General features: G+C 44.3%; 1 protein-coding gene and 1 long non-coding RNA gene across 4 annotated transcripts in view; both read left to right on the top strand.

Annotated features, from left to right (window-relative positions):
* LOC102280620 (liprin-alpha-1-like) overlaps positions 1-5,627 on the top strand; it is a 36,434-nt gene extending 30,807 nt beyond the window's left edge. Inside the window, exon 5 of one of the 3 annotated variants that reach the window (XR_011461567.1) lies at positions 5,456-5,627. The gene's annotated coding sequence lies outside the window, so the exon portion shown is untranslated. Of the gene's footprint in view, positions 1-704; positions 1,585-4,461; positions 4,535-5,455 lie in introns of those variants that run through there. The other 2 variants (XR_011461566.1, XR_011461565.1) reach the window with 2 other exon arrangements.
* A 2,414-nt stretch (positions 5,628-8,041) lies between these two features.
* On the top strand, positions 8,042-14,249 carry LOC138983930 (uncharacterized). Its single transcript, XR_011461624.1, has 2 exons — positions 8,042-8,662; positions 13,267-14,249. It is a non-coding gene; the product is annotated as an uncharacterized lncRNA (long non-coding RNA).
* The last annotated feature ends 465 nt before the right edge of the window (positions 14,250-14,714 follow it).

Here is a 14,714-nt window from a genome sequence, read left to right as displayed (position 1 = left end):
TGAGTCCCCTTAGTCGGGTTTGTGCTTTGTCTTCCTGTCTCTGTCTTAAATGGTGTTTTTTTTCCCCAGCAGCAATTTGAATTGGTGTATCACTATGCATTTACAGGAGAAGGCAATGGCAACCCACTCCAGTACTCTTGCCTGGAAAATCCCATGGATGGAGGAGCCTGGTAGGCTGCAGTCCATGGGGTCACACAGAGTTGGACAGGACTGAAGGGACTTAGCAGCAGCAGCACGCAGGTATAAGCATAATGTAATGTAGATGGATCCTAAACTACATATCATGTGTAATTCATAAATGAGATTGTGCTTACATAAAGAAATGATCCTCTTAAGTGTAGAATTAATGGACTTTTAGATATGCAGATGACACCACCCTTATGGCAGAAAGTGAAGAGGAACTAGAAAGCCTCTTGATGAAAGTGAAAAGGAGAGTGAAACAGTTGGCTTAAAGCTCACCATTCAGAAAACTAAGATCATGGCATCTGGTCCCATCACTTTATGGGAAATAGATGGGGAAACAGTGTCAGGCGTTATTTTTTTGGGGCTCCAAAATCACGGCAGATGGTGATTGCAGCCATGAAATTAAAAAGACGCTTACTCCTTGGAAGGAAAGTTAATGACCAACCTAGATAGGATATTAAAAAGCAGAGACATTACTTTGCCAACAAAGGTCCATCTAGTCAAGGCTATGGTTTTTCCAGTGGTCATGTTTGGATATGAAAGTTGGGATGTGAAGAAAGCCGAGCGCTGAAGAATTGATGCTTTTGAGCTGTGGTGTTGGAGAAGACTCTTGAGAGTGAGTCCCTTGGACTGCAGGGAGATGCAACCAGTCCATTCTAAAGGAGATCAGTCCTGGGTGTTCATTGGAAGGACTGATGCTAAAGCTGAAACTCCAGTACTTTGGCCACCTCAAGTGAAGAGTTGACTCACTGGAAAAGACTCTGATGCTGGGAGGGATTGGGGGCAGGAGGAGAAGGGGACGACAGAGGATGAGATAGCTGGATGGCTTCACCGACTCGATGGACATGAGTTTGGTTGAACTCCAAGTGTTGGTGATGGACAGGGGGGCCTGGCGTGCTGCGATTCATGGGATCACAAAGAGTCGGACACGACTGAGCGACTGAACTGAACTGAACTGACACAATATCCTTTCTGTGTTGGTGCTTGTATTTAAGACTGTAAATCTCATCAGCTTTTGCACAGTTAATGTCTCTATTAGACTCGTTAAGAAAGTATCTTCTATAGTTAATAAAATGTAAAGACTGCACCTGCTATTATGCTAGCTTTCATTCTTACATATTATCACAGGGAACTTGCTTTAATGAATTTATTCTGAGAAGTTTTAAATCAAATTCTATGTCAGGATTTTACATTAATGTCCAAGAGCTGGTTAGATTTGTTCAATGTTAAAATAGATATTATGGTAACTTCCTCATCAGTTAAATTACTAATTTAAAATATAACATGTTTTTGATTAAGAGAAACTAACTTATAGAGAAATTTGGCTGAGAATAGACACCTGTTAAGGCCCTTTGTTGTACAGAATGCTGTGCTTTAATAAATCATGATGTTGTAATAGAATGGTATCTTCCTGAGTAATAATTTATAGTGTTTCTCTAGTAAATCTTGAATAGCTTATTTATCTTCTGTGGTCAAAAAAATTCTGCTTTCCAGTCATATGTTCTGTAAATCTTCATGTCACTTACATGTTTGCCATCATTTTTGCTTTACTGTATTTGCCTCTCTACGGATTCTTGAAATTTTAGCTTCAGAGTCGCAATGAAATCTGGTTTCTCTTCATTTCTTTGCATGCATCTATCAGCCTAGTGATTTAAGGAAGCAGTGTCGAAAGGTAAACTATTTAGTAATGTAGCACGCCTTTGTTTCTCTGTGAAGTATTAAAGAGTCCTTATCGTTTAACATGAATGAACACTGTGTGATTATGTCCTGGTGAATAATTGACGTTTTAATGGAAGTGATGAAACTCACCCACCACTTAAAATGTGCTGATGGTTCTGTTGGAAATAGGTCATTCGTTGGGACAGTTGTAACAGTGTGCCTTTCTCCCACTTGTTTGCCTTCTGATCATCTCATGCATGTTTATAATAGACATAGTATTATTTCTTATTTTTAAAATGTTCTTTACTTATGTTTTTGGCCATGCTGCACAGCTTATGGGATCTTAGTTCCCCAAGCAGGGATCAGACCAGTGTCCCGGCAGTGAAAGTGCCAAGTCTTAACCTCTGGACCACCATGGAATTTCCGCTTGGTGTTTTCATGTAAGAAATGACTGAATCAGAGCCATAGATGTTAGATTTGCGGGAAGCCAATTTAATGATGGTGGGTAGCAGTGTGCAGGAGACTCTGTGTGCCAGGCACGTGCTTTCCGAGTCTGTCATCTCAGCCCCAGGTGAGATCCAGATTGCTGCTATCCCCATTCAGCAGACATAGACACTGAGGCTTAGCGAGGCCGGGCACCCTGCCCAGGCTCTCACACCCAGCAGCACGGTGCGGACTGGTCTGATCAGAGCCTGGACACTTAACCATGGTGCTGTCCAGCCACCTTTCCTCCAGAGGCTCTCGTGTCCATCACGGCATCCCTGATGGAGGGAGCATCAGGAGGGAGCTCGCTGCCTCTCCCCTCGGGTCACTTGGATGAGCCCCTGTTGTTGGAGTCCAGTGCCCCAAGGGCTGGCCTTCCTTGTCCCTCTCCTGCTCCCAGCCCACTGACCGAGTACTCCTGGGCCTTCCCGCAACTGGGGTGGCTGTGCTCCAGTTCAGGCAGCTCAGTGCCCAGGAGCCCTTCTCCTGGGCACAGCAGACCAGCGCTGTCCCCCTGGGGTTGGTGACCTGGGTGTGCCACTCGCCTGCTCTGTGGCCTGCTTTGCCCTCCTGTTAAGTGGACACGGTGCTGCCCATCCTGGCCATGTGGGCACCAGTGGTGTGGCTCCCATCCTGGGTAGGGCAGCCAGGCTGTGGACCCAGAGGCCTTCCTCAGGAGAAGGCCCAGGCGAAGGGGCTGGCCACAGTCCCTGACTTTGAGGCAGGTGTTTGTCTCCACTGAGTCCATAGTCAACCCAGGTGTGTCACTTCCCTGCTCTGTTCGTTGCTGTTTTCTGATTTTTATAAATGCTTATTTTAACTTGAATTTGAGATCGATCCCTGTTCAGTTCCATGTGGATAATTTCTAGCCTTTGTAGCCTTCTGTTGTCTGAGGGTTCTTGTTAGAGCTCAGGAGAGGGTGCCCAGTTTATCCAGCTGCTGTTAAACGAGCTCAGCTGTATTTTGCACTGTCACTTTGTTGTCACCAAGCTCCCGTGGGACTGCACGGGATCAGTATTCTTTACAGAATCCCACTAAAAAGGCACAGGTTAGTTGGTTAAAACAACACACTCATTGTTTATAAAAATACATGCCATGCATGTCTCCTAAAACCTCCCCTGGCTTAACCACACACCCAGATGTGTCAGTGAGACCTGTCTGGACCCTGAGGGGTTAATCTGTTCCCCACACTGTTGCCACCACTGTCTTTCCTGTCCTCACCTCACCAGGACCAGCAGAAACAGAAACGCTGGGAGTCCAGGAGAGATCATCTCTCTTTTTTTTTTTTTTTTTTTATTTGTTTATTTTTTTTTAGAAAGATAATTGCTTTACAGAATTTTCTTTTCTATCCAACCTCAACATGAATCAGCCATAGGTACCCATATATCTCCTCCCTTTTTGAACCTCCCACCCCCCTAGGGTGATACAAGATCATCTCTTAGTGAAGACCAGGGGTGCTTTATGGAAACCACTGTGAGCGAATGACACACTCGAACTGCGTGTAAGTACTTCAGTGAGTAGCCCCAAGTCTGTATGTTACCGAAAATACGATCCAGGCACATGGTGTTCGCGTGGAGGGGGTTAGGTACCTTTTCTGTGTTTCTCTTGTTGTCATGGGTTCCAGTAACCTGCATCATCATTACAAATGATCTTGGGTGGTGGCACAAGCTGTGTCTTTTTCTCCTTCAAACAGAAAGGTCTGGACGGCTTTGCTGAGAGGTTTCGTACTCTAGCTGTGGTGCTTCTGAGCAGCATCTGGCAATGAGCACAGTCCTTTCATCAGGGCAGTTCATGCCATGCAGGGTCCACGGTGCTGGCGTCGCTCTGCTGTCCTGCCCGGCAGGGCCATCTGGTCGCTGGATTCCAGAGAGGGCAGAGCCCAGCTGCAGGAAGGCTCCCATCCATGGTCTCTGCACTCAATCGGATGCTCTCGCTGCCCCATAGCCCTGCTTCTCTTGAACAAGACAGTCCTTTAAGATGGCATTAAGCTAGAACAAGGGGGTTTTTTTGTACTTGGGGGAAAGCATAGCTAATAGATTTTCAAATAAGTTTCTGGTTATAATGTAACGCCTATGTGATTGCCATTTTCAAAACAGTCTATTGTTAGCCAATTGGACACTTACCTCACTCCCTCAGCTGCCAGCTATACGGGAAGAGGTAGGAGATGACAAGACCACCATCAAATGTGAAACCTCGACCCCCGCCTCACTGTCCCCTTGGCTGGGCCGCCTGCACACACGGGGCGCTGCACACAGCCACCCATGAGGACCTCAGGGACGCCCACAAGTAAAGCGGCCCTGTGTGCCCGTCATCAGTTTCAGGAGCCCTGCGCCTCTTGTCTTGAAGGAGTTGCAAGGATGATTTTAAAGGAATACCCTTGGGTTTAGTGCCTGTGTTTAGTGGTGAACTTCAGGTGCTGGGGAAGAAGAGCTCAGTGACCTCAGTGATTTTAGAAAACGTCCTTCTCTACAGATTGACTCCTGTGGGAGCTTTCTTCCTGATCTTGGTAGAGGTCTGCCCGGCCCGGGGCATGTTCCTGACAGTGATGGCCCTGTGCCTCTCAGGTTCGCTCTTGAGGGTCCCTCCCTTTTCCTCAGGGGTCTCCTCTCAGGAGACTCTGTCCCCTCCTGTGACTGACACTGTCCTCATTGAGACCACCACCTAAGCTCCCGTCCTGAGCCAGGCAGCACTCGATGGAGGACACATGTGGTCACTTGGCCAGCAGACCTGCACGGTGACCGTCGCTCTCCTGCCATGGCCGGGGACAGTCACCCTGCAGGAGGTGGGGGGAACTGCCCAGAGCAGGGGAGCTTGCCTTCTGCTGGAGCGTTTTCACCTGCTGAGCAGCGACCCTGATGGAGGGTCGGAGTGCCCTCTGCACCAGCTGGCCTGGAGTCCAGCCCTCCTCGGGGGAGAGCTCGAGGCAGAGAATCTCAACTTCCTGGGGTGGTTCTCTGTGTCTCGGAGCCTGCATTGCTTGTGTGGAGTGTGTTTGGTGAAGGAGACTCCACTGTCTGCTTCGAGGTTGAGGTGCGGGTGTTGCTGGGTGCCCATTTCTATCAGTAGATCTTGTGGAGGGGTGTGTGTTTGTACAAGGGTGCCAGTTAAAGGTCCTTTTCTCTCCCTAAAGCTCGACAGGCTCTCAGGACAGCCCCGGGAACAACCCCAGCAGCGGCACCAGCAGGCAGGACTCGCTGCACAAAGCCCCAAAGAAAAAGGGCATCAATCAAGTCCTCCATCAGCCTCTTGTTTCACAAGAAGGAAAAGGGCCGGCCTGAAGACCCCAACAAGGAGGCATTAGGACCAGGTGGGTGCTTCACCTTTCAGAGGGAGGAGGGCCTGCAGGCATCTCCCTTCTGTGTCTCCCCTGTTGTCCCCACAAGGCTCCAGTCACTCACGCTGGGGGTCCTCCTGGGAGCAGGAGTGGAAGAGGCGTCTGTCTTCTCAATGGGTCTGAGATGATCAGATGAGTTAATGAGTGGATGGATGGATTGATTAGTGAGTGGATGGTTGGATGAACAGATGGCTGGCTGGATGGGTGGATGGACGGAGCATGGAATGAATAAAGCAGATGATTGTTGTACTCAATGCTAGAAACATATTGTACGAAATCAATTGAGTAGGAGCTGGGCAATGATTGTTTCCTCCTAACAGTGACATGTGTTTGGAAACTGCCTAAGTGCTCATCAGTGAGGGGTGAAGTACAATCTGTGGACACCCCACAAGGAACAGCCCGCCCTCCTTCCTGCCACCTCCCCATCCAGGAGCTCATCTGCCCATGCCCCTACCCCACCCCACAGCCATGCAGGTCCTCCTGAGGTCCCCTCATCACACAGGGTTATCATTAGGCCCTCATCTCGCTTGGCTTCATCTCCTTGAAGACAGGGTATGTTCCTGCCTCTTCAGCCACAAATTTGTTGAGTCTTGTTTGTGCTGGGTGTGGGATTTTTCAGGGGTAAGTAAAGCAGATGTGATCTGGAGCACAGTTAAGTGACAAGAGAGAAAAAGGAGCAGGTTATTAAATGTGATCCCTGTTATTAATATATACAATGCTGCGATGGATGGTGCATTGATTATATACAAGATGCTGTGTGTGCCCCTTCCCAAGCAGGTGTTGCCCCCTCCAAATTTACAGAGGAGGACACGGTGACGGTCACACGGTCAGGGAGTGGTGAGGGCAGGTTCACACCCACGCAGCAAGACCAGGCACTTTGCCAAACCCCAGCCACCTCTCTGGTGGATGCCACCGGAATGAGATGGTTCTATGGCATGATGATTCAATGGACATGAGTTGGAGCAAATTCCAGGAGATACTGAAGGACAGGAAAGCCTGGAGTGCTGCAGTCCACGGAGTGGCAAAGAGTCGGACACACCTGAGTGGCTGAACTAAAACCTGAGTGTGTGCTAACCTGCTTCAGTCGTGTCTGACTCTGCGACCCCAGGGACTGTAGCCCACTAGCTCCTCTGTCCATGGGATTCTCCAGGCGAGAATACTGGAGTGGGTGGCCACGCCCTCCTCCATCTTCTCGACCCACGGATCATCTTCTCGACCCACCCACATCCACAACCCACATTGCTTGTTATCTGATGCACGGCAGGCAGGATCTTTATCCCAAGCACCACATGGAAAGCCCCAGTACTTCAGGAGGGGCCTGATACTGGGGAAGGGTTGGAGGGGTGGGGGAGGGTCTGAGGGTGGGGGAGGACCTGATGCTGGACTAGGGCGTGAAGCTGGACTAGGGTCTAATGCTGGACTAGAGCCTGATGCTGGGCTAGGGTCTAATTCTGGGGGAGGGTCTGATGCTGGGGGAAGGTCTGGTGCTGGACGAGAGCCTGATGCTGGAGGAGGGTCTGGCTGGACTAGGGCCTGATGCTGGGGAAGGGCCTGATGCTGGATGAGGGCCTGACACTGGAGGAGGGTCTGATGCTGGGGGGAAGGTCTGATGATGGTGGACAGCCTGCTCCCAGATGTACACGGAGTTAAGGATAAATCTCTATGAGAAATCTTTTTTTCATACTTTCCTAACCACCTTGCTATGTTCTTTTTAACTTAAGGATAATTTTGTGCAATATCGGTTGATTTCTGCCATACATCAACATAAATTACCCATAGGTGTACGTATGTCCTATCCCTCTTGAATCTCCCTCCCACGTCCCCTTGCTACATTCTTGTTTCTATGGATATATGAATAATAAAGACTGTTGACTAAAATAACATGAAAAGCTCCCACACACAAGTGTGCACACACACACTCCCTAATGCATCATTTGGGTCCACGTCAGGGTTGCCCTCGGCACCCGCTGCCCTGGGACCGAAGGTGAGCCTTGACACCTGCACTTTGTTCCCACCCTTGGCCTGCTGCCCGTGCCTCAGCAGCAGAGGGGCCCTGTCCCCGCAGATGCTGAAGTGATGGAGCCTCTTGTCTCCAGAGCCACGGGCATGAACACACCGTCGGTCGTCCTCTGGGGACACCTATGCTTCCACCTTCTGGCCTTTCCATTGTGTCCGTCCATTTCTTTTAACAGAATGTCCGTGTGATGACACAGGCTCCCATTACCAGCTCTGGTCTGTTCTCAGTGAGAGTACAGCTTACCCTCGCACTCTTTATTGGCCCTGGGAAATTTTGCTTCAGTACTTTATTGAAAGAAAGCAATAATCCTGTGATAAACATAGTTCAAAAGTAGACTGTACATACTTTGTCACATATTCAGGAAGTTCACAAAAGGTAAATAGGAAAATAGAATTATAACAATGAATTGTACAAGTAAATTAAAGGTGGAACCCACATGTAAAGAGACATGTTGTCTCTGTCTACTGAGATACCAGCTGCATAATTGTTGGGAAGTGTAGTGCAAAATAGCCATTAAAGGAGAAAGTCCTTGGGAAAATGGTGAAGGGCCAGAAGTACTTGGCTTTGCACTACGTACAGAAAGACATCTCCTGCCTTTGGTTATGCTCAGCGCCAAGAGTTAATAATAAATAGGGATGTTACTTGTGAGAGTGGGTTGTGGATGAAGCCCATGAGTCATTTAGAGCACGCTGTCCTTGAAATGTTTCTACCGATTTAGAGCACGCTGTCCTTGAAATGTTTCTACCGATTATGCGTTAACTCCGTATGCGCTCTGCTGGCTGCATACTTTAAGCTCTTTGTTTCTGCTTCTATAAAAAAGCTTGACTGCAGAAATAAACTTGTCAGTATTTGCAAGAGACTGTCCAAGTGTCCTTCTTTCAGATTCGTCGCTTCCAAGTCCCAGGGAGAAAATCCCCAACAAGTGGCGCCATGAACAGGGACTTGAGAGAAAGGCTGAACAAAGCGATGAGCCCCTGCAGAAAGAGGTAAGCAGGATGGGACAACATAGCAGTAAAATTCCTTTCATTTCTATAATGCATCATTTTTTGAAACAAAACGGTGTTAATGTTTCAAGAGATCAGTTGAATGACTGCTATCATATACCAGTGGAACATAAGCCATGGTTCCCGGAGGAGGGGACACTTGATCTTGATGTACGGAAAAGGGTTAAAAATATTATTTTGCGAGCGTATCAGCAAGGGTTACATGGTCACTCATATGGGCTATCATAGAACAAATTGAAGGGCATAACATTGATTTGGAAGTAAAAACTATTCGATATTTACATGAATATGAGCTTAAGGAAGAAGATATGCAAGGTGCTTTGAAATATAAGAATGTTATGCTCAATCAGACACAATCCTTAGAAAAACAACTTAGAGACATATATATATATACAGGATATGTCAAAACTGAAGCCACTTGGAACGGAGGTCATTTCATTCAACGGACAGCCCAAATCTAAGGTTTTTCCTTCTGCTCCGCCTGTAACAGCAATTGCTAACTTTGCTTGTACTAATCATTTCACTCCTCCTCGGGAGATGCCTGCTTGCACTTTTGCTTTCCCAGTGCAATTTAATCAACCTGCCCAAGACCAAAATACTTAGGCTAATCTAGATTTTGGCATGTTGTCTAGCTTTAAGAAAGCATGTACTCTGTATGGACCTACTTCTCCTTACTGTATAGAATTTCTCAGAGGACGGGCTGACTGTTGGATGCCATATGATTTTTTTCAAGTAACAAAGATGGTTTTAAATCCTCAACAATTACTGCAATGGCAAATGTGGGTTAATGATGAGGCCCAACAGCTGATGATTGACAAGCAATCTCATGGTAACCCTGCCAATTTAACCTATGATATACTCACTGGAACAAGAGCCATGGCCAATATGATTGCACAACTAGCTAATATTACCTCTTAGATGTTACATTTCATTAAAGAAACTGCCTGTAGGGCATAAGCAAGGGTTGATAGCACTAACTCTGATGGTTCATTTGTTAAGATTATTCAAGGACATGAAGAGGAATATTCTCAATTTATAGGAAAATTAAAGGATGCAATTGAGAAATCTATTAAGGATGCGACTTTACAAAATACTATTTTAAAACAACTTGCTTTTGAAAATGCTAATGAGGAATGTTGATCCGTGCTCAGACCTATTCGAGAGACTGGCTCTCTTATGGAATATTTGAAAGCATATAAGGATATCAGATCTATGTCCATAGAACAAAATTGGAAACCTTTAATGTACAAAAGGCTGCTAATGCCAAATGTTTTAACTGTGGGAAGCCCAGCCATAAGAAAAAACAATGCCGCATGCCAACACAGGCCAAAAAAAATAATACTACTTCTAATAAGAAGAGAACCCCAGGAGTATGTCCAAGATGTAAAAGGGGATTTCATTGGCTGAATGAATGTCATTCTAAATTTGATAAGGATAGAAACACTTTAAACCGCAATGCACAGCAAAAACAACAGGGAAACTAGTAAAGGGGCCATCCTCTAGCCCCACTACAAAAGGAGGACCTAGCGTTATGATGCTACAAGCAGCTACATCTAAGAGTGCTTGCATTGATATACCTAGTCCTTATGATATGGAACTAATAGAATTATACAACCCCCACAAAATTCCCACTGGATATTATGGCCCGATTCCACCCCAGGACAATGGGACTGATTTTGGGACGTAGTAGCTACACAATGAGAAGTTTAGTGGTATTGACCGGTGTTGTGGACTAAGATTATGAAGGGGAAATACATGTTATGGTAAATGTTATCAAAATGGAAAATGCATACTTACAAAAAAGGGGAATATTTTGCACAATTATTACTTTTACCATATGCCAAACCAATGAAGACATCTGATAAAGTTCGACAAGGAGGCTTTGGCAATACCAACCTTACTGCTGCACTATCCACCTTACTAAAGGAACATCAGAAACCCATGCTTTCTTTACGCATACGGAGAAAAAAATTCACAGGCATGTTAGATACTGGAGCCGACATTTCAATCATTAGAGCTGCAGAATGGCCCCTCGAATGGGGTAAGGTTATGGCTCCTTCTAGACTATTAGGAATGGATGAAACTGATGCCACACAAACTTTTGTCAGTGCATCCTATTTACAAGTGTATGGCCCTGATCAAATTGTAGCTTATCTTAAACCATATGTTACTAATATCCCAATCAATTTATGGGGACAGGATTTTCTTGAACAAATGAAAGCCACAATTTCTTTAAATGAACCTTTTTAATGGGGGCCATTGAGTTAACAACGCTGCCCCTTGATTGGGAATCTGATACCCCAGTATGGACACCTCAATGGCCCCTAACTAAAGAAAAATTGGCAGCTCTTATGCAATTAGTTAATGAACATTTACAAAAAGCTCATATAGAACCTTCATTTTCCCCATGGAATTCCCTTATTTTTGTAATAAAAAAAGAAATCAGGAAAATGACGAATGTTGATAGATTTAAGAAATGTTAATAATACCATGTCACCTATGGGGCCCTTACAACCCGGATTGCCCTCCCCTTCTATGGTACCAAAAGAATGGTCTGTAGTTATTATTGACTTACAAGACTGCTTTTTTACTATATCTTTGCACCCTAAACATAGAAAACATTTTGCCTTTTCAGTTCCTTCTATAAATCACATGGCTCCTGTTAAAAGATTCCAATGGAAGGTGCTACCTCAGGGAATGATGAACTCCCCTACCATTTGCCAATATCTCATATCTGTTTTATTACAACCCATTAGAGACAAGTATCCTACTGCGTTTATAATTCATTATATGGATGACATACTTCTTTCTATGGAATCTGAATTCTGTTTGCAACAGTTATATAATGAAGTTACTACTACTTTTCAAAATCATGGCCTGCTTGTAGCACCAGATAAAATTCAGTGGAAAGCACCCTTTAATTATTTAGGACATGTTATGGAAGAATCTAAAATCAAACCTCAAAAAACTCAAATTTCTGCGCAATCTCTACACACGCTGAATGATTTTCAAAAATTGCTAGGAGATATTAATTGGCTGTGGCATCTGTTGGCATCCCCACCTATGCCTTACAAAATCTATTTAAAATTTTAGAGGGATCCCCCGACCATAATAGCCCTAGGCAGCTAACAAAAGAGGCCAAAGAAGAACTGGCCTTAATGGAGAAATGCATTCAACAATCTTTTTTCAACTCAGCTAGATTATGATCAACCAGTTTCTTTATATATATTCCCTACTGAACATTCGCCCACTGCAATTATAGCTCAGCATAGCCCAATAGAATGTGTATATTTACAAACTAAACAGTCTAAAAAAATTGTAGAATATATTGAGAAAATAGGGCACTTAATTGTGTCAGGAAGAAGCCATGTACAAACTTGGACTGGATTTGATCCATATGCAATACACGTTCCCTTGACAAAACAGGAATTGCAAATCGCCTTCCATTATAACCTGACCATGCAAATGGCATTAAGTGATTTTCAGAATGTTATCTCATTTCATCTGCCGAAAGGAAAATTATGGGACTTTCTACAATGTACTAAATTCATTGTAACTAATATCATTGCATCCCAGCCTATTATCAATGCACCCACCTATTTCATTGATGGCAACAAGAAAGGCAGAGCAGGGATTGTCAGCCCTGATATCAAAGAGAAATTACCCAACACCTATTCTTCAATACAAAGAGTTGAATTATATGCTTTATATGCTCTTTTGTCGCTTCAACCATTATCCTTCAACATATATACTGATTCCAAATACCTTGCTTCCCTTTTTCCTGAGTTTGTTACCGCCTTTTTATACAACCTAGATGAAGAATTATATACTCTCTTTTCACAGACTCAAGCTTTAATTCACTCACGTACAGAACCTTTCTTTATTGCACATATATGTGCTCATTCAGGTTTACCTGGCCCTCTGGTCACAAGAAATGATGCTGTTGACAGGCTCACAGCTCCCATTTTTACATCTGCCAATGATGAACATGCTAATCTTCATACCAATGCTAACAGATTGCAGTCTAAATACCATATTCCTCTCACTGAAACACGACATATTATTAAAACCTGTGTTGTCTGCACCCCTCTGCACTTATGAACTACAATTTCAGGAGTTAATCTCCAGGGGCAACAACCTAATTCCCTTTAGCAATCTGACTTCACCCACTGCTCCTTAAAGAAAATTTTCTTTACTTTTTGTCTCAATAGATATATTTTCCAACTTTATCTGGACAGTACCTGTCTCTTCAGAATCCAATAAACACGCCATTCCCACACTCTTACTCACCTTCCCCATTATGGGGATTCCTTCTGTCTTGAAAACAGACAATGGACCTGCATTCACCTCGCATTCATTTCATTCATTTTTATCAGAATGGAACATAACACACATTACAGGAATACCCTATAATCCTCAGGGGCAAGCCATTATTGAAAGAGCCCACTGCACCCTAAAACTCATTTGTTAAAACAGAAAGGGGGAATATGGAAGAGGAGATACACCAATATAGTATAAGCAATTTAATCAGTGGCTGCCAGGAATCTTACGACTCCTAGGCAAGGGTTATGGTCTTGTCATTGCAGATGGAGAGCAAATCTGGGTTCCCCTTCACCATGTCTGCTACCGAGAAGGACCCCAAGACTGGACTCCCTCGGGAAGTGATGAAGTTGATGCAAAGGGTCTCATCAATGACCCTGGAGGAGCCAATGAGGAAACGCCATTGTCTGAATCCTTACCCGACATGGGCTCAAGTGAAAACATGACTTATCAGACTGAGCAGACACTGAAGAGTACTGGAACTCCTATGACTCCAGATAAGCTGTTTCTGGCAATGTAAACTGTTCTGAAGAGCAGGAGGAACATCATAATTGCTCCTGGTTTAATAGATCAAGCATTGGAGGCTTTCATAAATCTAAGACAAGTTTCTTGACTGATAAGGACATATTGCTGAATTGGTATAATGGGGGCTTATCACCCCCATGACCCAGGATTGTCATCCCCAATGTGGGGCCAGAGCAATGGCACATTTGGAAAATTCCAGCAGCCTTAGAGCACTTCACTAGTGTTTATGGGACTATGGGTGTGTTTCGTCCTTCTAATTATACCTTCCTATCTAATAGTACTGGCTATATTCAATCATGTGTTCACCTTCCATACTTGTTTATTGTAGGGCATTTTGATATTGACTTGTCAGCCAAGATTGTCAATTGTACTGCATGTGCATTGTATACCTGCCTTAATCACACCATTTCATATCACAATGCTAGCATTGTGCTAGTTAAACAAAGATCTGAGTTATGGCTTCCCGTAAACTTAATTGATCCTTGGACTGATTCTATATTTCTTTCTGTATTGTTGAAAACTAGGCTTAGGCAATCTAAGCATATCATTGGGTGGATTATTGCAGGCATCTTAAACCTTATCTCCATTGTGACTGTAGGAACTTTGTCTGGTATGGCTTTACGTAATTCTATACAAAATCATGATTTTATCACTGCTTGGCACAAAGACTCTCATGATCTGTGGACTTGACAAGCTCAAATAGATCAGCAATTACAAACATGAATTAATGAGTTACAAACTGTGGTTATCTACTTAGGAGATCAAATGCAGCAACTGACTTTCCAAACACATATACGCTGTCACTGGAATTTTACTTCTTTTTGTCTGACTAACATGCCCTATAATAGCACTGAATATCCTTGGAATAAGGTTAAGACGCATTTGCAGGATCTCACAAGTAACTAAAATTTAGACATCAATTTGTTGAAACAACAACTTGCCAATTTTCAAGTTAGAGTACCTAGAGAATTGTATAGCACTCAATTCTATGATACTTTAACCAAAACCCTATCGTCTCTAGACCCTAGAGCTTGGCTTTCAGGAAGCAATATTTTTATATATGTATTAATCACCCTGCTCTTTTTGTCCTTGATTATGGGATATAGAAGTCTCTACTCAAGACTCCATGCCTCCTACAATGGAGTCCAACTAGCTGCCGCCGTGCTTAATTTAAAAACAAAAGGAGGAT

The sequence above is a fragment of the Bos mutus genome, chromosome 21, assembly GCF_027580195.1.
Source record: "Bos mutus isolate GX-2022 chromosome 21, NWIPB_WYAK_1.1, whole genome shotgun sequence".
NCBI classification, from domain to species: Eukaryota; Metazoa; Chordata; class Mammalia; order Artiodactyla; family Bovidae; genus Bos; species Bos mutus.
This window is presented reverse-complemented; position numbering and strand designations above follow the sequence as displayed.